The sequence below is a fragment of the Mustela lutreola genome, chromosome 3, assembly GCF_030435805.1.
Source record: "Mustela lutreola isolate mMusLut2 chromosome 3, mMusLut2.pri, whole genome shotgun sequence".
Classification (NCBI taxonomy): Eukaryota; Metazoa; Chordata; class Mammalia; order Carnivora; family Mustelidae; genus Mustela; species Mustela lutreola.
In genome coordinates, this window is record NC_081292.1 from 80712023 (window position 1) to 80737046 (window position 25024).

Sequence of the window (25024 nt, forward strand, 5' to 3'; positions counted from 1 at the left end):
ACTTCAATATGGCTGAAGAAAGGAGAAAAACCTTTTCCTAAGCCAACATGAATGAGTTAGAACCTGAATATCGTTTAAGACAGTGGTTCACAAACTTGAGTGTAAAGGAGTAAATGTTTATGTCCTTCAAAATTTTTATGTTGAAGACCTAACCCCCAATGTGATGGTGTTTGGAAGTGGGGCCTTTGGAATGTAATTGGGTCATGAAGGTAGAGCCGAGATAAATGGGATGTATCCCTCTAAGAAAAGCACAAGAGTTCTCTCTCCTCCAAGTGAGGACACAGCTAGAAGGTGTCCATCTTCAAACCAGTAAGAGAGCTCTAAGCAGGAATTGAATCAGCTGACACTTTGATCTTGGACTTTCTAAACTCCTGACTGTGAGAAATAGATTTCTACTGCTTCAACAAGGCAGTCTACATTATTTTTTTATAGCAGCCTAAATGACTAAGACATTGAGTGATTATCAACAGCACCTGGAGGGCTTGAGTACAAATGCTGCCCCTACCCCCACAGAGGCAGTAATTTAGTAGGTACGGGGAAGGGCCCAATGATTTATATTTCTAGCAAATTCTTAGGGGATGCTGATGCTGCTGGACTAGGAACCACACTCTAAGAATCACTGATTTACTGAAAAGACTGGCCCAGAGTTGGAGATAGGTATCATGGCAAATCACCCAGGTGAGGTTATCAACACAGATTGGTAATCTAGGCATGTTTAAAGAATTGATGCTCCTGTTAGATGCAGAAACTCTTTACATCATTTTTTTTCCAATGAGGTAAAAATCTAAGAACGTATGTGAAAGTGTAGGTCTAAAAATAATGAAAAAAAGAAATGAAACACTCATCTCCAACAAAATGGCCCAGCCCTAACATATAGCAGGAAAGTGAAGGGACCAACTATTTAAAAGTAAGTTAAACTGCTAAAAATTCAACAAAACTTTTTCATAAAAGAAGAAGAAGGGTTGAAGATGGTGCTATGAAAGGATTCTAAACTCAATCCTTGCACAAGCAGAATTAATCTACAGCTGCATAAGAAACAATTGCCTCTGGAAAGAACCTGAAACCTAGTTAAATAGCATCTTCACCAAAAAAAGGGTAAGAGAGTCACATCAAGATCAGTAGGAGAGGGGGAGATAAGGTCTAGCAAGAAACCCAACTCCAGATGCAGGTACTCACAACTGGGAGGGATCTCATAATATGGAGCTTGCCCCCTGGAGAGTGAAGGGTCTGTGCCCCACTGCAGTTATTTCAACCCTTGGGACCCCCACCAGAGAGACAAGACCCCACAGCATCTGGCCTTGAAAACCAACAGAACTTATTGCCAGGAGAACAACAGAGTTGTAGGAAACAGAAAATCCACTCTTAAAGGGCTTGTACACAGACACAGTCACCCTGTATTTCAGCACAAAAGCAACAATTTGGAAGGCACCTAGACCATATGCAAAGGAGACTCATATCTTAATATAAAGCATCTGCTGGAGAGTCAGATACCTATTGTTACTCTCCCTCAGGATGGAAGTATTGGTGAGCCTAATTTATGTATTCTACTGCTTTATTTTTTTTTAAGATTTTATTTATTTATTTGTCAGAGAGAGAGTGAGTGAGAGCGAGCACAGGCAGACAGAGTGGAAGGAAGAGTCAGAGGGAGAAGCAGGCTCCCTGCGGAGCAAGGAGCCCGATGTGGGACTCGATCCCAGGACCTGAGCCGAAGGCAGCTGCTTAACCAACTGAGCCACCCAGGCGTCCCTCTACTGCTTTATTGATGCCAGTGCCAACAGGTGCCACTTTTGCACCCTTTCCTGCCAAAGCCTGTTAACTCCAATAGTATTACCCTGCCCCTACATGTCACAGCCACAGCTCACCCCACCACAGACAGCAGACATGTGCAGCCCATACAGAGGATACCCATTGAGCATCTGGCTCTGATGACCAGGGAGAAATGTGTTTCTGGGTACCATGGGTCTGATATAACTAGAGAGACAATCCTTGGTGAGCTACCATTCCCAGGGCACTGCACAAACAGCAAACTGAAACATATCTCTAGTCTTCATGTGAAACAAGATTTCTTATTCCTCAGCTACAACCTAAGGAGTGGGCTTCAGGTTTGCCATATATCCAGAAGCTATAGGGGTGCTCCTAGGAATGTGAACAGGAAGACATTGTATAGTACTCTTCCTTGGCCTCACCACAGCCTGACGATACCCCCCAGAAAGGAGTTTATACATTCATCTAAAGCAATGATATTTGCAACTATTGCCCAAGGGACACTTCCAGAACTCCTGATCTAGAAGCCAGCAGACTTTATAATTATTGGCCCACAAGACTGTATATGCTATTTATTGGAGTAATTAACATTATTAAATGTCAAAATTACCTGATTAAATTATTAAAGGAACATAGAGATTCAGTGCAATCCATACCAAATTCTCAATGGATTTCTTTTGTTTGTTTGTTTGTTTGTTTCTTTTAAAAGATTGTATTTATTTATTTGACAGAGACAGCACAAGCAGGGGGAGAGGCAGGCAGAGGGAGAAGCAGGGTCCCTGCTGAGCAAGAAGCCTAAAGCGGGACTCGATCCCAGGACCCCAAGATCATGACCTGAGCTGAAGGCAGACGCTTAACCAACTAAGCCACCCAGGTGCCCCTCTCAATGGAATTTCTTAATGCAATTTTTCACAGAACTAGAACAAATAATTCTAAAATTTGTACATAAGAGCCAAAAAATAACAATAATAATTCTAAAATTTGTATGGAACCACAAGAGATGCCAAAGACCCGAAGTAATTTTGAGAAAGAACAAAGCCGAAGGTGTTATGTTGCCTATTTTCAAACTATACAACAAAACTATAGTTATCAGAACAGTTTGGTATTGCAATAAAAACAGAAATCAGACATAGGGATCAATGGAACAGAAAAGAGAGCCCATAAATAAATTCACATGCATATGGTCAATTTATTTCTAACAATGGAGCAAGAATATAAATAGTAAAAGGATAGTCTCATCACTAAATGCTATTGGGAAAACTGGACAGCCACATGCAAAAGAATGAAGACCATTACACACATAAGTTACACCACATACCGAAATAAACTCAAAATGAATTAATCAGTTAGATGCAAAACCTGAAACCGTAAGATTCCTAGAAGAAAACATAGGCAGTAAGCTACTTAACATTGGTCTTAGTCATTTTTTTTCCTGATGTGACTCCAAAGACAAGAGTCTCTGAAGCAAAAATAAACAAATGGGACTATATCAAACCAAAAACCTCTTGCACAGCAAAGAAAACCATCAACAAAACAAAAAGACAGCCTACTTAAAATGAGAAGACATTTGCAAATCGTATATCTGATGATGGGTTAATATCAAAAATATGCAAAGAACCCATACAATTCAACAAGAAAAAAATCAATTAAAAAATAGGCAGAGGACCTGAACAGACATTTTTCCAAAGAAGACACAGATAGCTAACAGGCACATGAAAGGGAGTTGATTATCAAGGAAATGCAATGCAAAGTCACAATGAGATATCAACTCACACCTCTTTGAATGGCCAGTGTCAAAAAGACAAGAAAAACAAGTATTGGCCATGGTATGGAGTAAAGAGAACCCTCGTGCTCTTTGATGGGAAATAAACTGATGCAGCCACTATGGAAGACAAGATGGAGATTCCTCAAAAAATTAAAAACAGAATACCATGCGATCAGGCTATTTCACTTTTCCTTATTTATTCAAAAAATACAAAACTACTAATTTGAAAAGATATATACATGCCTATATTCACTGCATCATATTTACAATAGTCAAGATACGAAAACAACCTAAGTGTCCCTTAATGTATGGATGGGTAGAGAAGATGTGGGATGGATATATGGATAGAGAGGATGATAGATTATATAGATAGATAAATAGATAAGATAGATGACAGAAGATAGATATAGATAGATGATGAAGATCGATGACAGATAGATGATAGATAGATACACACAATGGAATACTACTCGGCCATAAAAAAAGAATTAAATCCTTCCATTTGTGACAACATGGTTGGAACGTGAGGGTCTTTTGAGAAAGAACTCAGACAGAGAAAGACAAATACCTTATGATCCCATGTATGTGTGGTATTTAAAAGACCAAACAAACAAAAATAGAGAAATCAGATTGGTGGTTACCAGAGAGGGAGTGGGTTTGGGGTGAGAAATAGGTAAAAGGGCTTAATCGTATAGTGACATCTGGTAACTTAATTTATGTTGGTAAACACTGTGCAGTATATACGAATGTGAAGTAATAATGTTATATAAATAAACACACAGAGGTGGGAACACCTGCCCAAGGAAGAAGCTGTTGCAGTCCCAACAACAAGAGGCAGTGACGGCAACGCAGAAGGAGTAGGCATTGTATCATTTGTCTGTTCTGCCCTTAGCTCAGCCTTAGGAGGTTAGGGCAATGTGGAAAAAAGGGGCACCTGAAATAGAGGTTTGATTATGCTGGGTGGGAAAGAAACTCACATCAGTCAAGTCTGTAGCTGAAGCTTGTCTAAATTTCTAATTTTTTAACAAACAATTTTTGATAAACAAAATTTGCAAAATACAGAGAGGACATTATACATAGATGAACTTTTCCCCATCTTGATGAGTGAGTTCTTCCAATTAAACCTAAGTCCATACAGGGGTGGAACACTAACTGACATAGTGACGGAGACTAGCTGACACTGCAGCGAGATTAAAACAAAGTTGTCTTGATTTCCCTTCTTCCATCAGTCAGCACCTCACCTTCGCCCTGGGTGCCAACAGTGTGATTGCACACGGCATTAAATGCTGGGTTCTGTGAACATTGCCTCATTAACCGTGACACCAACAGTGATTTGCTTATGTATGTATCTATTATGTATCTACACACAAGTGTGTACATATATTTGTGTATACATTTGTGTATATGTATACATATGTGTATGTGCCTTGGGTGCATGTATGTATGTGTACACATGTTTGTGTCTCTGTGTGCATATGTGCACATGTATGCATGCATAGGCATATATACTCATTTGATGGAAGTGGAGCTGGTAGTGTGGTTCATGTCCTATTAGCCCTCTGGATTCTCTAGAAAATGAAACAATTAGAAGCTTGCATTACCTTGGTTGGACTTCTGAAGTCTAAAGGAAGTGTGGTTGGCAGAGACAGCCTGAGCTACAGCTGTCACCAGGAATCACAGTAAAGACTTTTTGGCTGAGGCTGAGAGGTTTAAAAACCAGGGAGGATCATTTTGGGTTTCTACTTTCTCCCTGGAAATCTATTAATGTGCAGGAATTCACCATAGTCGAATTTGGAACATTTCTATTTGCTGGTGTCATAGAAGGATGCATTTTTAGTTGGTCTTTTAGTTATATGGTATAATGTCTGGAGATCTGTAGACGTGCTCAGCCGGGCAGGACCAGGGCTGGAGAACACAACAGGGAGGTGTCAGTCTCAAAACAACAGTGTCCTGGAGCCCAAAACGGTGCAGTGAGGAACTGTGTTGGGACACTGAGGTAATCTGGAGTGAAGCAGGCAAGCCTGGGTGTCAGAGCGCCCATCTCATAAAAGCTAGAGCCAGGATGGTGATGAAACATTAAACCGATGGCCTTCTCCATCCAGAAATCAAACCACAGCCTGCTGTAGAAAATGAAACCCCAGGGAATGTTCTTCATGCCTTGGAGTTGTCCGCTGAGCTCTTTTATTAGAGCCTGGGCCTTGCCAAGATTCTTTTAGAAGAACTTGCCAAGTTCTTTAATCAGAACACCTTGGCCTTTGGCCTGTGCCTCGATCACTCACCATCTCAGAGGGAGGCATGGCTTCCCCAACTGAAGAATTCTAAGAGGGCTGACTCTTTGTTTTTTTGACTGTTTCCTTTGCTGTGCTGTGTTGCCAAACTATGGAAAAAACCAAGATGCCCCTTCAATGAACGAATGGATAAGGAAGATGTGGTCCATATACACTATGGAGTATTATGCCTCCATCAGAAAGGATGAATACCCAACTTTTGTAGCAACATGGACGGGACTGGAGGAGATTATGCTGAGTGAAATAAGTCAAGCAGAGAGAGTCAATTATCATATGGTTTCACTTATTTGTGGAGCATAACAAATAGCATGGAGGACATGGGGTGTTAGAGAGGAGAAGGGAGTTGGGGGAAATTGGAAGGGGAGTTGAATCATGAGAGACTATGGACTCTGAAAAACAATCTGAGGGGTTTGAAGTGGCAGGGGGTTGGGAGGTTAGGGTACCAGGTGGTGGGTATTAGAGAGGGCACGGATTGCATAGAGCACTGGGTGTGGTGAAAAAATTATGATATTGTTTTTCTGAAAATAAATAAATTGAAAAAAAATCCAAAAAAAAAAAAAAAAGAATTCTGAGAGGGGATTGAGCTTGTCTGAATTGTTCACGTGTCTCTTCCCCTGCACATAGCTGCCCTACCTCCAGGCATGCAGCCTGTACTCCATCATTTGATCAACCCTCCAGTCTGCCAGAGAGGGCCTCCAGCTCCGAAGGTGGAGTCCATTCAGGCAGGTAGGGAGAGGGGGAGAGGGAGGGGGCATACTGACCAGATGTCATCTGCATGCTCCCCGTTAGGTGCATCAATAGGATGGAAAATGTCATTTTGACCACCTTTCTGATTTCCGCATCTACTTCTCCATCAGTTCCAAACTTGGAGAAGGGTCTGAAGAGTACATGATTATCACTGCTCAAACCTCAACTCTGGTAGCAAAAACTACTGGCTATGGCTAGATGGGTTGTGAATTTCGAAGAATGGTGTCACAGCTCTCTCATTTCTAAAATCTTGTTTTTAAGATTTTATTTATTTATTTGACAGACAGAGATCATAGGTAGTCAGAGAGAGAGGAAGGGAAGCAGGCTTCCTGCTGAGCAGAAAGCCTGATGTGGGGCTTGATCCCAGAACCTGGCAGAGGCTTAACCCACTGAGCCACCCAGGCAACCCACAGCTCTCTCATTTCTATTTGAGACTCTGCCACCCCTGACTTTCCCACAGCTAAGATTCCCAGGAACATATGCCCCAGGGAGTCTTGATGCCTCTTTTTCACCAGGTTTATCGCTGAAACTCGGCTAACCTTGATGCCTGGAGTGGGGGAGGAGGAGGAAAACTGAAGTCACCACCAATAACTCTAAACCTAGTTCGAACTCACTCCTCCATAAAACTCCTTAATCGCTATTAACCAAAACAAAAGCAAAACAACTATGCAAAATAAATTTCATTTTCTTCGTGAATGTTTCTCTCTGCATGGCAGTCAAGAGTGATCTTCTGCCTTCTGTGAACTCCTAGAGTTTCTTAGCCTCCTGTAGTGCATTCACTATACTCTAACATATTAGAACATCTAATATATTCATGGCTTATCTGCTACCTGACTCTAAGTTATTCAAGGGCAGGACCTTCATCCTGTTCATCCCATGTCCTTAGGAGAGTGACTTGCAAAGAGCGGTTGATACAAGTTTGCTGAATGAAATCAGTTTTACCTCCTATCGCAAGTATTTAAAGCGCTCAGCATTACAGCTTTGTACATTCATCCCATGGGGGATTGTTCTTTACCACCCAGAAATTGTGAATTGCATTTCAGATGAAAGCTTTTGATTAAAACAGGCCTTGCTGGCAAAAGCACCTCATGTCACTAGCTGCAAGTGGTGCCAGAATGCGAAAATGAGCCGGGTCCCATCCGGCTTTCGGATTTCAATAAACATCAATACTCATATGTTTAAAACGGAAGCAAAATCCTTCAAAAGATCTTAAACTGTGCTGGAGTGAGGATGAAATAGACTGCTGATCTGAGTGTTGGCATGGCAGACGGATTTCTCAGCTCTTTGATCAATGCTGAAATGCTTAGAGTCTTACAAATGGAAAATAAACACGTAGGTTTTGCAGTCAGATCCCTCCTTCCATGGATGAGGAAACTGAGGCTCAGACAGGGCTGGCGAGGTGTCCTGTGACATCACAGGCAGTGAGAGCTGTGTCGGAGCAGACATGCCTCCTGAGTCCCACTGAGATCAGCCACTGAAGGGACACAGATATCCCCACAGAGACTCAGAGTTAGTCCGAACCTGGCCAAGGAGAGAGCCACCAGTGATCTTTGAGCACAAGATGTCATGATCCAAGTTGTAGGAGGAACAGTATGGAAGTCATGCTCAAGGCTAGACAGAGGCAGAAAAGAAGGGCCAGACAGGCTACCGGGGAGACCCTGGGCCAGGAGGAGGTAACAATGGCATGAGTGTTTTAGGGGACATATTGGGGAGAGAACGTTTTATAGAAATAATTTGTTTGATAAACTGCTTTCTGAGTAAATTAAAGAATGTTTGTCTTTGTTATGCTTTTTTGTACTTATTTTCCAGTGTTTCCTGCCAGATTGTTCCTCTGGGCAAGACATAAGAAAGTGATGAAGTTAGAGTTTTTGTCCACAGCAAAGAATATGTGTCTTCCTTTATCCATCTCAGAGGAGGACACAAAAAGACCCAACTGCACAAAATAGAATACATTCACACTTGGGAGTATTAGGCAACTATGAAAAGACTATGGTGTTCTGCAGTGATGTGCCAACATTTCAAGAACCCCATGTAGCTCTGTGCATAATACCAGTCAGAGAACAACACTGTAATACCAGCCTACTATTTAAAAAACAAATAGGGCAATAATCGGCGTGTGCACGCGCACCCCCTTGCTCATAAACATAAAGGCATCTCTCCCAAATCATTTTCACAGGAAAAAGGAACATGCCCTGTCAGCCTATACCCATCTATGCCATTCAAATGTTCAACAACAAGAATGTATTTTTGTGATATTTTTGTTAAAAAAACAAAGGTAAAGTGTGTTTACTATGCCAATTATTTTTGTATATTGCAGACAGAAAAGAAATTTTTACCCAATTTTCTTGGCATGTAGAGATAAGCAAAAGCTACGGTGAAAAAGTTTTGAGAAGATGTTTCTTTGAAAGGGTCAAGAGGAACAGGTGCAGGAGCCCAGGACTGTGTGAACCCTGGTGTGGCAAAGCACACACCTGTCCAAAGAGGCCTCAGCTGTTGTCAGTCCAACAAGGCAGCATGCTAAGCTGACTGGCCTTGGAAAGCCACACATACCTGATATTGTCCTGCAAGGACTCAGCCAGCAATTCTAATATATGGGTTATAAGAATTTATTGCACACTCTACTGTATGGTTTCATCAACAATGTCTGTGTTTCTGTTTCTTTTCTTGATTTTTTTTTTAAAGATTTTATTTATTTATTTGAGAGAGGGAGGGAACAAGGGAGGAGGTGGGACAAAGAGACAGGGAGAAACTGACTCACTGTTCAGCAGGGAGCTAGATGCAGGGCTTGATCCTAGGAACCCGAGATCCTGACCTGAGCCTGAGGCAGATGCTGAATTGACTGAGCCACCCAGGCACCCTTTTTTCTCAATTTTTTTGTAATAAAAGTCCTTTCTCTTTATTAAGTTAGCCTTAGCAGATCAAATGAGACAAACTGTCCGTAGTAAGCAGACTCTTCTAACTCAGAGTAGCTAAAAATGACATTAAAATTTTCACCACATTCCCCATTAAACCCTTCTTTTCTTTCACTTGTCAAAATGATTTGAGGTTTTACTGCTCTGTTTTATTTTTGTTTTAAAAATTACTTAAGCTTCTTTAAAAAAAAAAGGTGATCCATCAATTTAGTAATTAATTATTTTTAAGATTAGTTAAGGATTGCCTGGGGATAGTATTTTATTGCAAACACATCATCCATAAACTATAGAAAAACCACCAACTAACTTGCAACTGTAGAAATACTGTCAATATAGATCCTAACTAATACTGAATGTGCCCCCTTTTAAAATGAGAAAATAACCTTCAGCTCCTTTAAAATGTAGAGTTTGGCATTTTACTAAATTTCATAGGGAGAAAATGTAATGAGTCAATAAACCCAATTTGGAGGCTGGTTATTGTCACATAAATTAATTTGCCTGCTAAATGATCAGATTCACATCCACCTTTTTCCCCACCATCTGCCTCACAACAAAGTTGGCATTGTACTCCTTTGAGGACGGACTGTAAAAATGTCATTACTTAAAGGCTTATTATCCACCGAGTCATGTTAAACTCCAATTTCCCTGTGCTTGCTAGCTAACTAGGTAAAGAATGGAGTTTGGATTTTTTTTTTTCCCCAAAAAATTATATACACCAGTGGTATACCTCGAGGCATTTCTTTTTATTGGGCTATTGTCCCAAAGAGCAGTGCCGCCATGTGACCTTGGACTCCTGCTTGGCAAGCCACCCCCATGTAGTGGGAAGATGGCAGGCCACGTTTCCATGGCTGGATTTTGACTTGTCTCTCTGAACACTTGTGATCTGTGAAATCTCTCCTGACTGTCACACTGAATGATCGCATCCCATTTCTCTGCGCAATCAGGCACCTGGCAGGCTTTGCCAAACAGAATGCTGGTCAGGGAGGGGTGTGCGGAAGCCAGATTTTTGCTCTAGCCAAGTTCTAAATATGACCCTCATGGAATCCAAAGGCCAAGATAATCCTGACCGGGATCTTCATACAGTCTTTATTTGCTGGGAAAAGGGGAAATATGCTCAGTAGAAAAAAACGTGGTAGGTATAAAAGAACTGTTTAATATTTAAGAGTTTTTAAAAGTTAGAAACAGAATCCAGAGTCAATAGGAATGGGTCCCCAATGTTGGGTCCCCAATGTTGGGTCCCCCAATTATGGGTCTGTGATTAAAGGAGCGAGACTGATACAAAGTGAAGGTCAAGCAAAGCTTTATTTCACGCCAAGCATCGAGAATCAAACCGACGGGCTGGGGCCATGCCTCTTACAGAAAGCGAGACCCCTCCCTGCCTCACAGAGTAACTTTTATAGAGCAAAGGCCATGTGGTTGAACCTGGCCACACACAGGTGGCCAATGAGATTGCAATACACAGAGATGGCTGCACAGTCATGCTAGGTCACACATGGGTGGCCAATTGAATTACAATTTACCTTATAGTAGACATTTGGACTAGCGTATCGCCTTGGTGAGAACTGGTGCCCAAAAGGCGAGGCCCACACTCCTTGGTAGCTAGGGAGACAGTATGCGTGCTTTACTGATTGGATGTCTCCATCTGACGCGACTCATCCCCGCATTCGGGCTGTTATCTCTTCCTGACCTGACCCACCCTTTTATTTGGGCTTTGTTACCTGGGACTGGAGTTAATTTAAGTTTTACTGCATAAACAACAAAATGGCTGTTCAACCGAGATGGGGCCGCTCTGGCTAAATAGGCCCTCACAGCCCCCCCCCCTTTTTTTTAATAGCTAAGCTATAACACCCAGTGATAGGTAATGTTTCTGTGTTTTTATTTTTTGCTTTTTCATTTGTCTCCTCTAGCACTCAAGATACCATTATCTATACCAAGCCATTAAGTGCTCTATAACTCCTACTGTTTAAGCTTTGATGATACACTGTGGATCTCTTGTTAGAATAACTCAAAATTTTTTTGAAATATGTGATATGTAGATCATTGCAGTTATTCAAAAAATGGCTGATAATTATATAACTTGAGGAAAGAATAGTGGGGAGGATATTTTGACCTCGTATTTGCACAAATATATCATTAATCCACCAAAAATTGTTTTGCATTCAATGTGCAAAAAAAAAATACAATATAAAAAATGATGGTCTGTGCCCATAAGGCTCCTTGTCTAGACTCTAGCAGGAAAATCAGACAAATAAAAAATGATCTACTCTAGTATGTGATACCAGAAAATGTTATCTTAGGTACAATAGAGAGACAGAGTAAGGGTATCATGGAAGGCCTCCCAGTGACAGGGCCAGGGCTCCCCAAGCAGGAGGGTACACATTAGTAGGAGACGACATACTGCAGTGAGGTCCCGGGAAGCAGCAGGATCTAGGGTGGAACATGACTGGCAACTGTCAGATACAGGCAGGAATTCAGTTCTCACTGCAAGGATTTTAGAATTTGTCCAGTTGGGAACCATTGAAGAATTTCAGACAGAAGAATAGCATGAGGTATGAGTTTTAGAAAGCTCACGTATTTCACCAGCATCCCAGCAAATATGTTGGGACCAGGGTGCAATTTGCAGTGTGGACACCAGAGGAGGCTGCTGTGGGTCAATCCAGGAGCATATTATGGGTCAGAGTCACACAGCAACAGCAGGGACGCACAGAAGGGTGGGTTCAGATGATGAGAAGCGATCATGGCTAGCCATCGGTGACAACACAAACAGTAAGGAAGGCAGATGTCAACTATGATTCCCAGATGCTTGTCAATGACAACTCCCCACAACCGCGTGGGATGAATTTCCACATCCAATAAAAGTGGTAAGAATGAAAAGCAATGAGAGAAACTGATGACGCAATTGACCTGCTAGATGGACGAGTTAACTTTGTGAAGGGGAAGGAGATTTTGCTGTTCAAATGGAACGAAGATGAAGCAGAAGTAAAAGGACAGAAATCAAGTCCGCAAAGATTACTGCTCAACCATCCAGAGAGGCATTTAGGGAAAGTAAAACAAGAAAGGAAACGGGGCTAGTGGGTTCAAGTTTTAATTTTAAAATTTGGGTTAGAAAGTGGTGAAAAGGGGCCCCTGGTGGCTCAGTTGGTTAACCGTCTGCCTTCGGCTCAGGTCATGATCCCAGGGTTCTGGGATCCAGCACTGTGTTGGGCTCCCTGCTCAGTGGGGAATCTGCTTTTCCCTCTCCCTCTGCCCCTCTCCCTACTCGGTCTCTCTCCCTCCTTCCCTTTCTCATAAATAAATAAAATCTTTAAAAAGAAAATAGTGAAAAGACACAAAACATTGAAACATGCTAAATATGTCTCCTGTTGGTGGCAGTGGGAGGAGGAGGAATGCGGGAGTCAGGAAGAGAAGATGGTGACAAGGGAACGGAGATGAGGAGTACACACCCAAGTGTAAGGCCCCCACTTCCAACTCCCTCCACACCCAGAAAGAAACTGCCAGTCTCAAAGGAGGGAGATGGCCCAAGCCACAGAGTGCACTGGCCTCTCCTGAGCTCCAGGTCACCTTTCCCGAGCTTGCCTAGTGCAGTGTCAGCCCCTGTCCCAGCTGGGATCTTGTCTCCTTAAAAGATTTGCTACTCAGGGAATCTTCTCTACAAGATCCTGAAACACTGGTGGAGTATAGAGGCAGCTTAGGAGACATAGAAAACATTTAAGCAACAAAAGAAACCCAAGTCAAGTTCCAAGGGTTGAGGTTTCTGGGTCGACATGAAATTTGTCAGGTTAATCTAAACTGTGGAAACTAAGTCATACTGCAAATATTTGCCTTGAGACTTACATTATCTAAACCTCCTATCTTTGTTCACTCCAAATTGGATAATTTCCAGATAGTCCTTTCACTTAATACTGCATAGACTCAGCTTGAGCAATTCATTTCCAGAAGAAATTTTAAAAATTCAATTATGGGGGCGCCTGGGTGGCTCAGTGGGTTAAGCCGCTGCCTTCGGCTCAGGTCATGATCTCAGGGTCCTGGGATCGAGTCCTGCATGGGGCTCTCTGCTCAGCAGGGAGCCTGCTTCCTCCTCTCTCTCTTTCTGCCTGCCTCTCTGCCTACTTGTGATCTCTCTCTGTCAAATAAATAAATAAAATCTTAAAGAAAAAAAAAATTCAATTATGGCTTCACCATAGCAGAGTTAAAGAGAATCCTTCCCAAGGTTAATGTCAAAGAAACCCGAAGCTCCTACACTGTGACATTATGGAAATAATCCCAACCTTGCAAATATAGCTTAAGTAGACAAGAATACTATTAGAAATCAAAAGTGTTATAGAAAACAGAGGAATTACATTTACAAATTGCTATTTGTAATCAGAAAATATAACATCTATTGGAAAGATAACCCATGCATTATTTACATGATTTGAGACCACTTTTTCATACGAATGATTTCAGTACTAACTCCCGCACCACATAGCAATTTAAAACCTTTTTATCCTATACTTTGTAAAATATCTTTGGTCATTTTCATATATTAAATGTTAGTGATAATGGCAAAAATCCATCTGAATGAGTTGCTATCTGATTTTTACTTTATTCCTGTATACTACCTAATTTTCAATTAAAAAATTTAAAATAGGGGCACCTGGGTGGCTCAGTCCGTTAAGTGTCTGCCTTCAGCTCAGGTCATGATCCCAGGGTCCTGAGATTGAGCCCTGCTTCGGGCTCCCTACTCAGTGGGGAGCCTGCTTCTCCCTCTACTATCTACCCCCCGCCCCCGCTTGTGTTCTCTTTGTCATCACTCTCCGTCAAATAAATAAATAAAATATTTTTAAAAAATAAAAAATATTTGACCCGAGGCTACCAGTTAATGTCATTAAACTTTTCTATAAATTGGTGCTAAGTTACACAGTAAGTTCATTGGAAATTTAATTCTATTTTAAGTGTGTTGAAAATTAGGCATATTTATTTCCTCTAGAAAAGAACTCTTTGTCAAAACACCCTTTAATAGTATTGACTCATTTTTAATTTTGAAACAAGGTTAATTATGACTATATCAGGATATTGTGGAAAGTAAGTTTTATTGTTTGGACTTTTTTTTTCCTAGATCAAATCTTTTGTTTCTCCATAAGTTGCATTTCTGATTGTGATTTCTGAGCTCCTATAAAATTTGTTCATCTCTTTTTGATATTCTAATTATTATTATTCCTTTTCATTTTGACTTATTAATTTTCATTCCCATTTTTTTTCTTAAGAATCAAAAACTGCATGGCTGACACATCTTTAAATATTATGCTATGAGTCAATAATAGTAAATTTTTACTATTTTTGCTGAACAAAGATGTTGGTGTAGAACCAATACCCAAATCTATGCACATTGTTTCAATTTTCTTCCTGAAAATCATGACAAATTTAAGTACTAGTTTACTAAAAGGGGTTTGTTACTGGAATAGGATTTGCATTCTTTTAATAGAGATACAAAAGGAAAAACCAGTCAAATGTCAGGGATGCATTGAATGTTGAATGAACACACACACGCGTGCACACACACACACATGCCAACAGAAGCATATGTACATGAGAAAGTCTGAAACCAATGGGTATTTGCTTAGAGCCAGAAATGCCAGAAGATCTATACCACACATTCATTATTCAGATCTCCTCTGGCAGCTCTGAACTGGTACTATTTAAATTGCATTTTGTTAACTCACTTTGATAATAGGATTAAGTAGCTGAATACTGTTTGCTCACCCCAGAAGCAAGTACTTTCATCATTCACAGCAGCTTCAACTTGAAGACTACAGTGATTCCAGGCCCTGACTATGTATTTCACAAAGACTGTGGATATATTTATTTTATTATTTGAGATAATTCATAATAATGCATTTTAATACATAAATAATGTAAAAAGACTATCTAATGAAAAACAACAATTTGGTTTTAAGAGATTCTGGAGCTTATTCTGAAAAACCTAGGAAATCATAATTGATCACCGTCCCAATGTGATATTTTTGTGTCCATCTTCTTATCACCACTGTGATAAACATAAATGCTTTTAAGGAAAAATTTTCTTGGCTATTCCTCACAAATTTAATATAGACTGCTGTGTCACAATCCCAGTGGATCTCTAGGGGAGCCAAATAAACAGGTTGAAAACAACACAGTCCACTGCCTGGTCTGATTGATGAAGACTCTTCAAATAATTTATTAGTATCTTGGTAGTTGAAAGACTGTCCTGCTCTATATACACTTGCAGCTATTTTTACAAATATGGCATCTCTCTCTTTAAAGCCTCTCTTCCCAGACTTACAGTAGCTGGTGTATAGTAGATGCTCAATAAATATTTGTTGAATAAAAGTTTCTACACTAATAAAGTGGGGGAGCTGAAAGTTAAGACTGACTCCAGGCAGTTAGAAAATGCCATGAACATTTTGCATGCACCTTACCTTCTCTTAACATTAAATTCTACTTGATAATTATAGGTAAGGCTAAGTATATATTCACCAACATGATGATGGACTATGCATCACCCCTGCCAGAAGTACACATTGCTCAAAAGAAATAGAGAGATAATGGACAATGGACAGATGGAAACACATCATTAAAGAAGTCTGAGAATGGCAGAGGTAATTGTCCAAACGGTGAGCCTAATGGATGAAATTCCCTCCTTGTTTGGCTGAAGACATATTACTGAGCTAGCCCACTGCATTAAAGCATATGGCATAGAACTAGATGTAGAAGAACTCTGGAAATGCAGAAGACAATTGGATGCCAATGGGAGCTTGCAGATGGGTAGTTCATTTTCTCAAGTCAGAAAACTATACCTGGACCTCCTGTCAGGTAGGCCACCTAGATCAAGTTTTTTCTGGGTCCCAAAAAACTGAGCTTTCTTTCCTTCCTTTCTGCCTATTGCTTTTCTCAAGAAGCATTCTTTCTCTCTTTTCTAAAAATTGGCTTAGGGACTGTTCTTATGTTTCCAGTTCCCATTTTCCTTGCTTTCTTGGGAAAGAAAAACACACTGTGTTATTTGGGCTTTTACTACTCTTTTACCGAAAGACAAGAGACTTGGAAAGTAGCAAGCATGGGGGAAGTTTCAAAGGCTCAGGAAACCCCCTGAAAATAACTGGCATGAGTTTAGAGCCCAGCCTTGCTCTAAGCACTTTACATGTACTAGCACATTCGTTGTCATGGCAACCCAAATAGATAGGTGCTATCATGATTAGTCCTATTCTTACAATGAGGAAACCAAAATTTGCACAGTAGTTATTCCATTACCTGTGTTGTAATGTAAAATAATCTGGGCCTTATTTCTCACTGTCTTTTCTTTGACTCCTTTCTAAAAATTCTGGAAGTTTCTCTGCCATAAAACTTTTCTCCCTTGATTCCTGGAGTTCATCATATCTACCCTCACCAACCCCATGAAACATTCTCTTAATGAGTTATAACTTCATTGTGTGAAATAGGAAATGGCCCTTACTATTGACCATTGTGCTAGTTGCTTTATATACATTTCTTTATTGCACCCTCATAGAAATTGTAGGAAGCATTTTCCCCAGTTCATAGAAGACAATGATACTTAAACATTAACAGTTTCTGTAGGTCAGGGAGCTGGCACTCATAGTGAGGATCAAACCCACGTTGTGGCTGATGCAGCCCACAATGAAAGCCTGGCAGAGAAGAAGGACAACAGCCCTCATAAATTGAGAAATTGAAGCCAGTTGCCCAGGGATCAAAGTCTGGAGGGCTGGACTGAGCAGAAAGAGGTAAGATCCAGGAAGAAAACAGATGTTGCAGGTGTCACAGGTGTCACTGTCCTGATTCCTAAGCTGGGGACCTTGCACCTGAGAGGCAAGCCTCAGGTCAAGGGTTGGGGTTGGTAGCAGTCCATCGTTTTCCACACTGTCTTGCAGATAACTTCCCTGTGCTCCGTCCAGTGCTTCTTCTCCGCCCTTCCCCCAGCCCTGCCCTTCATCTCAGAGCTCCTGAGTCCTAGCCGGAGATCAGAGGAAGGGAAAACCAGCAGAATTTTTATTACTGGATCTTCCCCAGCCTGAGAGTGGGATCTTCCCTTAGATCCCAGGTCTCCGTAACACTACTGGCTGTGCACAACGTTCCCTCCAGTCTGGGAACAGCCCTGCTGGTTGCTTACACCCAGCCCATTCCGTAGGAAGTAGCCCTCTATTAAATGTTCCTAAAATGGTCTTCACTGGAACATGTCACTGACCGCTGCAGGTTCTAGGACTGATACACACATATGACTACAGAACCAGTTTGAAGAATATTTTTATCACAGATTCCTAATTTAAGAAATTATATAAAACATAGGAGATACGGAAAAAAATATTTTAAAAAATATGAGAAGTTATACCTTTACTGAAACATATCTATTTAAAATGGATTTTTGAACCACTGAAGTGAGGCATTTACAAATTAAAATATCCAGTCTTTGACCCCTCCTGTCCTCACCCCTGGTATCTTTCTCAGAGCCTCCCACATTCAATTCATTTAACTATTTCCTCAACACTTACCCCTATATTTCCAGTTTTAGAGATTATCTAAAGCTCCTTTTTTATTAGGTTTGCTATGTCTGCTGATATCAGACTGTGAAGCATGGAGGCTTTGTCTCTATCTGGCTACCCCTATTCTTCTCCTGCTTTCATCCCAATATAAACACATTGCAATGTTTCATCATCAACATTGTGTGTAAATACTTTTATTGACCTTCTGTGACTGTTGTTTCTCTGCTGAGCCAATCAGCATATTATAAATACATTTTCTTTTCTGTACATTTTTATTAATTGACTGATTTTTTCCAGCAGCTCAATTTTTCTAGATCCCTGTTATTAATTATTAATTCTTAAGCTTCCCAACAGTATCATTTAAACATTTTGAACATGATTTTCCATGTAGTCCAGCACATCTGGTAGTTTATCAGTTAGCTTTCTTGTTCCCAGGGAGGGCCCTGTTCTTAGTCTCCAAGAGGAACTGGACCCCCTGCTCTGCTGCTCAGCTCTCTTTCTGTCACTTTCATTGCCCTCTCCCCTGTGTCACATCACCTGTTCTCCAGAACCTGAATCGTATTCTGTTCTGACTTATACCTTCATATCGAGAGAAGACTTCTCTTTTCTTTGGGAGTGTGTGACTGGTAAGCTTTCCAAGAACTCCCTCCTATGGGCTCGTCTGCTGTGCCGTCAAGGGTTAGAATTATTATCCTTTGTAATTAAAAGGTATGTCTCCATTGTCTTTCTCAATTCCAGTGTGATCTTCAGAAGTACCAGAGCATTCCCACCTTTCACCTTTGCTTTAAACGTTTATTTTAATTCCACTGTACATTTAGATTCTTTCCTTTACTGTGCATTCTCTTCGGGAGTTAGGTTATTGGGAGGAGAGGCTAGACTAACCCCGAAAATAATTTTCTTCAGTTTTGAAAAAAATAAAGAAAAAGAAAAGAAAAGAAAAGAAAAACTTGCTTTTTAAAAAAGATTTTTCTCTCTTTTGGAGAAAGATTTTGTTTTAAAGAAATTCTTTAAAAATCACTGGAGCTCACAGACTACTTTTCTTATTTTCTTATCTTTCCTTATCCCAGTTTTCACTGTTTTACCATTTATTTTCATTTCTTCTGGTTGACTTTCTCCACCGTATCTTCTGAATCTTCAACTGAGTTTTTCGTTTGAGTTCTCACATATTGTTTTATCCAGAGTTCTTTCTTGTTCCCTCTTTCTTCCTTCTAATATTTTTATGTGAATAAAACATCATGTCTTCTTTCTCTGAGAGCATTAAGTATAACTTTACTGTTTTATTCTAATATCCTTATTATTATTTTCCCACTGAGTTCCTTTGTTTTTTTTTCCCATTTTGTTTTTTTTTTTTTTCCTTTTTTTAATTCATCAACTTTATGTCTTCGTTGCTGGTATTGGCTCTTAATTCATATTAAAGAATGAGACACTGAAAAGCTCTTGCTGCAGGTCAGGGCTTGGAAGGAGTGGGCTCCCCTGAGGATGAATCAATATGGGAGGGGGGCGGCTCTGAAGTCCCTCATCTCAGGCATTTCCCTGAGGCTGATTTGTTTCTCCAGAGAAGAGTCCCGCAAAGCTCCACCTGGAAGGGAATGCCGGGAGCCGATGGGGAGCTGAGTATGAGTGTCTCTGCGTGCACCTGTGGACTCTCTCCGTTCGTTCCCCAGACTTCTTTAATTCCTCCTCATACCACCCTGTGCTGATCCTGGTGAGTTTGAGCCCAGGTGACTCATTCTCATCAGAAAATAAACGTCTAATGCCATTGTGGGAAAGGATGCTTGCGGAACATGATGTGGGAAACAAAGGCAGAAGAAAATTATTAAATTTCCTTACTACCTACGGTCCATTGGGAAGTCCTTGAAACGGGCAGAGTAACATTGCTCTAGCGCTCCACTGCCTAGATGTTAATACTTTGCTAACGGCAAAAGGCAATCCTAGCCTGAACCCTGCCTCCCCATTCAGGATCCTGTAAGTCTACTTCAACATATAAAAATACCTTTGGAAACTTCCTTTATCTCTAACCCCCCTTAACATCTGTGTTGGTCATCTTCCCCCCAAGTATATGTCCTACCCATACACATCTGAAGGGTCTCATGACTAGGGTTTTATTAGACAGTAATAAATGACCTTTTCTCAACAACAGCTAGCCCCCTCAAGGTCCTAGAAACCTTGCTTCTCAAATTCTTTAGAGACTTATGCTATCCCTCACCCCCTCCCTACTTGAAAGTATAGAATGGGCCACTCCTCATGACCCCAGGGCAACTCCTTCTGCCCAGGGGTCCTGTCCCATGCTTTAATAAAATCACATTTTTGAACCAAAGACATCTCAAGAATTCTTTCTTTGAGGTGCCTGGATGGCTCAGTTGGCTAAATGTCTGCCTTTTGCTTAGGTCATGATCACATGACCGAACCTTGCTTTGGGCTCTTTCCTCAGCAGGTAACCTGCTTCTGCCTCTCTCTCTGCCCCTTCCCCTGCTTGTGCACTTTTGTGTTCTCTCTCTCTGTGTAAAATAGATAAATAAAATCTTAAAAAAAAATTATTATTATTTCTTGGCCATGGGCTTCGAACTCTAGCATCCTTTCCTACATCAGAACAGAGCAGAGGAGGGGGAGAATCTAGGCTCCTGCTCCTATTCCTGTTCCAGATGCTCCTCCTGTTCTCAGCCCCAGCCTTCCTCTACACCTGCTGGCTCTCGTTCGGAGGTCTTTCCTGAGACTGCAGGCAGCACCAGCCTCCGCTTCACCAGCCATCCCTCCACAGACACTTGCAGTTCTGCATCTGTTCTGCAACCTTCCCTTAGTCACCATCGGCTCCATGGCCACTCCTCACTCCTCCTCCTCACAAAGGACAGACTAAAAGTATCCTGCATTCACTTAGAGTTTGTGGGTTTATGCCTGTCTACGTTTTTAACCTTCATTTTGGTGGTGAAAGAGCCCAATAGTGAAAGTTCACAAGGTAAGGGCTGCCTTGACCCCTGATGTGACCTGGACTGTGAGCGAGTGTTCAAGAAAGAATTCTTGAGACATCTTTGGTGCAAAAAGTTCCTTTTTATTATAGCATGGGGACAGGACCCAAGGGCAAAAGAGCTGCACTGGGATTGCAAGGAGCAATTGATTATATACTTTTAAGCTGGGAGGGGCAGAGATAAAAGTCATTTCCAAAAGGATTTGCATACTTGAAAGAAGACTTACAGGATCCTGGAGGCCTGGCTATTGTCCAGCTAAGGTGGTTTTGTTTAATCTAGCAAAGCATTAACATTAACATAGTTTGCAGTTCCTGGAGGAATGTCTCACTCTTTGTCAATGGGCTGCAAATTGTAAGGAAATTTAATTTTATGTCCATTTCCTCTTGCTTTTGTTCTCTTGCTTTTGTTCTCCACATCAGCACCTCTATCTCCAGTGAGCTTGCCTTCATGCAAAGGTTTTGTCCTTCCATTTCAAACTTTTCCGTTTATTTCCAGGAGGGAAAGAGGAATTTACGAATCTTATCTTCAATTCAAAAGGAAATATTAGAACTTAACGTGATTTATGTGAAGTTTTTTTAAAAAAGATTTTATTTATTTATTTGACAGAGAGAGAGATCACAAGTAAACAGAGAGAGAGGGGGAAGCAGACTCCCTGCCGAGCAGAGAGCCCAATGCGGGGCTCCATGCAGGGCTTGATCCCAGGACACTGAGGTCATGATCTGAGCTGAAGGCAGAGGCTTAACCCACTGAGCTACCTAGGTGCCCCCCATTTTTAAAGATTTTATTTATTTGAAGATACTTTTTGTATTTTTTTAAAATTATTCTCAGGAGTTAAGTAATTATTTTTCCTTTTTTGTTTTATAGAACATTTACAGTGGAGGAAAAACATCCAGAGAGGAAGCTGTGCTTAGCCAAAGACTTATCATCAATACGCTTAGAAGAGACTCTGTAGGGTTATTACAAAGGAGATCCAAAAGTTGACAGTCATAGTGAATGAAACTTTTGTGTTTATGTCTGAATATGAATAACATACTCATGGAATTAAATGGAATGAAAACAACCCTATGAGTGATGATATACTAGTTACTTTTTTTTAAATATTTTATTTATTTGACAGAGAGAGAGATCACAAATAGGCAGAGAGGCAGGCAGAGAGAGGGGGGGAAGCAGGCTCCCTGCTGAGCAGAGAGCCCGATGTGGGGCTCCATCCCAGGACCCTGAGATCATGACCTGAGCCAAAGGCTGAGTCTTAACCCACTGAGCCACCCAGGCGCCCCTATGCTGGTTACTTTTACTTATCAACTTTACAGGGTGCCCAGATATTTGCTGAAACATAATTCTGGGTATGTCTGTGCGGGTGTTTTAGGATGAGATTAATATTTAAATTGGTAGACTGAGTAAAGCAGCTTGCCTTCCCCCATGTGGATGGGCACCATTCAATCAGCGAAGGCCTATCGAGAACAAAAGTGACCCTCCCCCAAGTAAGAGGGAGTCCTCCCTTCTGACAGTCTTCAGTCTGGAATAGGGACTCTTCCTGGTTCTGCAGCAACTTCCAGGCTTTGGACTTGAATTGGGACATCAGCCATTAGTCTACGTATTTTGGACTTACCAGCCTCCATAATCATGTGAATCAATTCCCTATGATGAATCTCTTTTTATCTCTCCATCAGTTGACCAACTGATTGATTGATAGATATGTGTGTGTATATGTATATACACATCCTGTTGGTTCTATTTCTCTGAAGAACACTGACGAATACACACTGTTAGTATTGTGCTGATGACCCCCACGCTCCCTTCCTTTGTGCCTGACCACTGTCAACTGACAGCTCCACCACAAGGGTAGTGTGGGTAAACGACTGTTTTGGGGGCCTTGACCGCAGTGGCACACTGAAATCCCTGAGACAGTATCACAGAATACACATATTTTGGTCCTTCAGACATTATGGGGGTCAGCCTGAGCAGCCTGGAGGTTGAGAATTTGGGTTATAGAACATGACCTGCAAAAATTTCACAGGACAACACAATCTAGCAAACGTGGGGTACTCAGCAAGTGTTGGAGGACATGCACACAGTTATGTACCTTACTCTTTCATTTAGCAAATCAGTTATCTCCTTTGTGGCAGTCCCCATCCTCCATTATAGAGAAATAACATCTGCCTAAAGACAGAGCCCCTTCTCTCATGGGGTTTACACCGTCTGGAGCACAGAAGTCCATGGTGATCAATGGGAAAGGGGGTCTGGTTAGGGAGGGTGGTCTGGGAAAACTTACCAATAAGCTGGCATTCCATCGTCCTCTAAAAGAAAGAAAAGAACCAATCAGGCAAAGGTTGGGAGGACAGCAAAGGAGCTAGCAAGCACCAAGACCTTGGGGTGGGAACATGTTTGGGGCATTCAAGAAATAAGGAGGAGTCCAAGGTGGCTGAAAAAGAGGCATCAGAGAAAAGATTGGCAGAGAGTCATCCAAGCAGCAGTCCTTACCATAAGAAAGCAATAATTGCAGATGGATAAATGCTACCCTATGGTTTGAGAGTGCTCAACACTTCAGAAAGAATTCAATATTCTCATTTGATTTTTGCAACATAAGCTGAATTAGGTTTATTTGGCAAATGAGGGAAAGTGTAGAAAGATAAACCAGTTTTCTAAAGACAAAAAAATAATGAAAGGTAATGCCTGGACTGGGATTCAGGTGCCCTGGTTAATAATCACATGTGTTTTCCCGTCCATCCCTGCATCTCTAGAATGAAAACAATGAGGATGGCTGTTACTTTACAGCATGAGAAGTGGAGGGCCTTGGGACGCCTGGGTGGCTCAGGCAGTCAAGCATCTGCCTTCGACTCAGGTCATGATCCCAGGGTCCTGGGATCAAGTCTTACACTGGGCTCTCGACTCAGTGGGGAGTTCTGCTTCTCCCTTCCCCGCTGCTTGTGCTCTCTCTCAAATAAATAAATAAATCTTAAAAAAAAAAGAAAAAGAAGATGAATAACAGAAGAAGGAGGAGGAGGAGGGGGAGGAACGGGCAGGGGAGGGGGAGGAAGGGGCAGGGGAGGGGGAGGAAGGGGCAGGGGTGGGGGAGGAGAAAGTGAAAGGCCAACTGGAATTGCTAATCAGTACTATCAGTTACAATTCCATTTTTTTCCATACAATTCTATTTTATTCTTCCTCAATAACCTCCCTTAAAATATGTCTTCAACATATTATTATGTGGACTTATTGAAATGAAGTAACAGGAATACTGGAGGTTATTGCAAACCAAAATAAAGCAAGGAGCTATTGTACCTGCTTGGGATATTATCAATGTTCCGCCACATAGATTGCACACCTTAGAAAAGAACTGTTTCCTTCAAATATACACTATGAAAACCAAAATTACCCCCATGGTAAAAATATTACTTTGTAGGTAATGTGTGTTTAAAAAAAATAAATAGATGAGGCAAATAAATGCCTTACTTTATAGAGTGCTTTGTGATTTAAAAAAACACTTTCTTTCCTTTTTCTTTTAATTTGCCCTCACAGAAGAGCTATAGAAAAAATATATCTAGTTGCTTTATCATTATCGTTTTACAGATGAGAAAGTCAAGTCTCATAAGGGCTGCCCAATCCACTCACAGTCACATAGGATCCTTGCTATCATTCATTATTGTGCAGTGGATTGATATAGGTACTCCACAATGATTAAGATGATTCTGAGATTAAAATATTTGCCCTTAAATGCAAGTTTTCTTAAATGTATTACTTAAGATTCTCTGGTTGTAAAAGGAGCTCACTCCATGAAACAAGTATAAAATGGCCCTCAGGCAGTCCCCAGAGTGGAAAGCAAACTTCAGAACTTAGCTTTGGGCTAATTAGAACCAGGGACAGCTCTGGAAACTGGAAGCCATGGACACCTGGACATCTGGGAACAGAGTGTAAGATGGATAAGGAGCCCAGAGGGTCACCACTGATTGCACAGAGTGGGAAACGTCTTGATTTACAGTTCTAGCAAGATAAGACAGTGTGGGGAAGTCAAATCCCCACTCTAAATGTGGGTACTGTGCCCTAAGAAGAAACACACACTGGGCAGGCAAAATGACAT

At 41.2% G+C, this 25024-nt stretch overlaps 1 long non-coding RNA gene across 4 annotated transcripts in view; it reads right to left on the reverse strand.

The window, feature by feature from the left end:
• LOC131826845 (uncharacterized) overlaps positions 1 to 25024 on the reverse strand; it is a 210681-nt gene that overhangs the window by 69883 nt on the left and 115774 nt on the right. Inside the window, exon 4 of one of the 4 annotated variants that reach the window (XR_009351776.1) lies at positions 23222 to 23246. The exons of the other annotated variants lie outside the window; for them this stretch is intronic. This is a non-coding gene — a long non-coding RNA (uncharacterized LOC131826845). The remainder of the gene's footprint in view (positions 1 to 23221; positions 23247 to 25024) is intronic. 4 annotated transcript variants of the gene reach the window in all.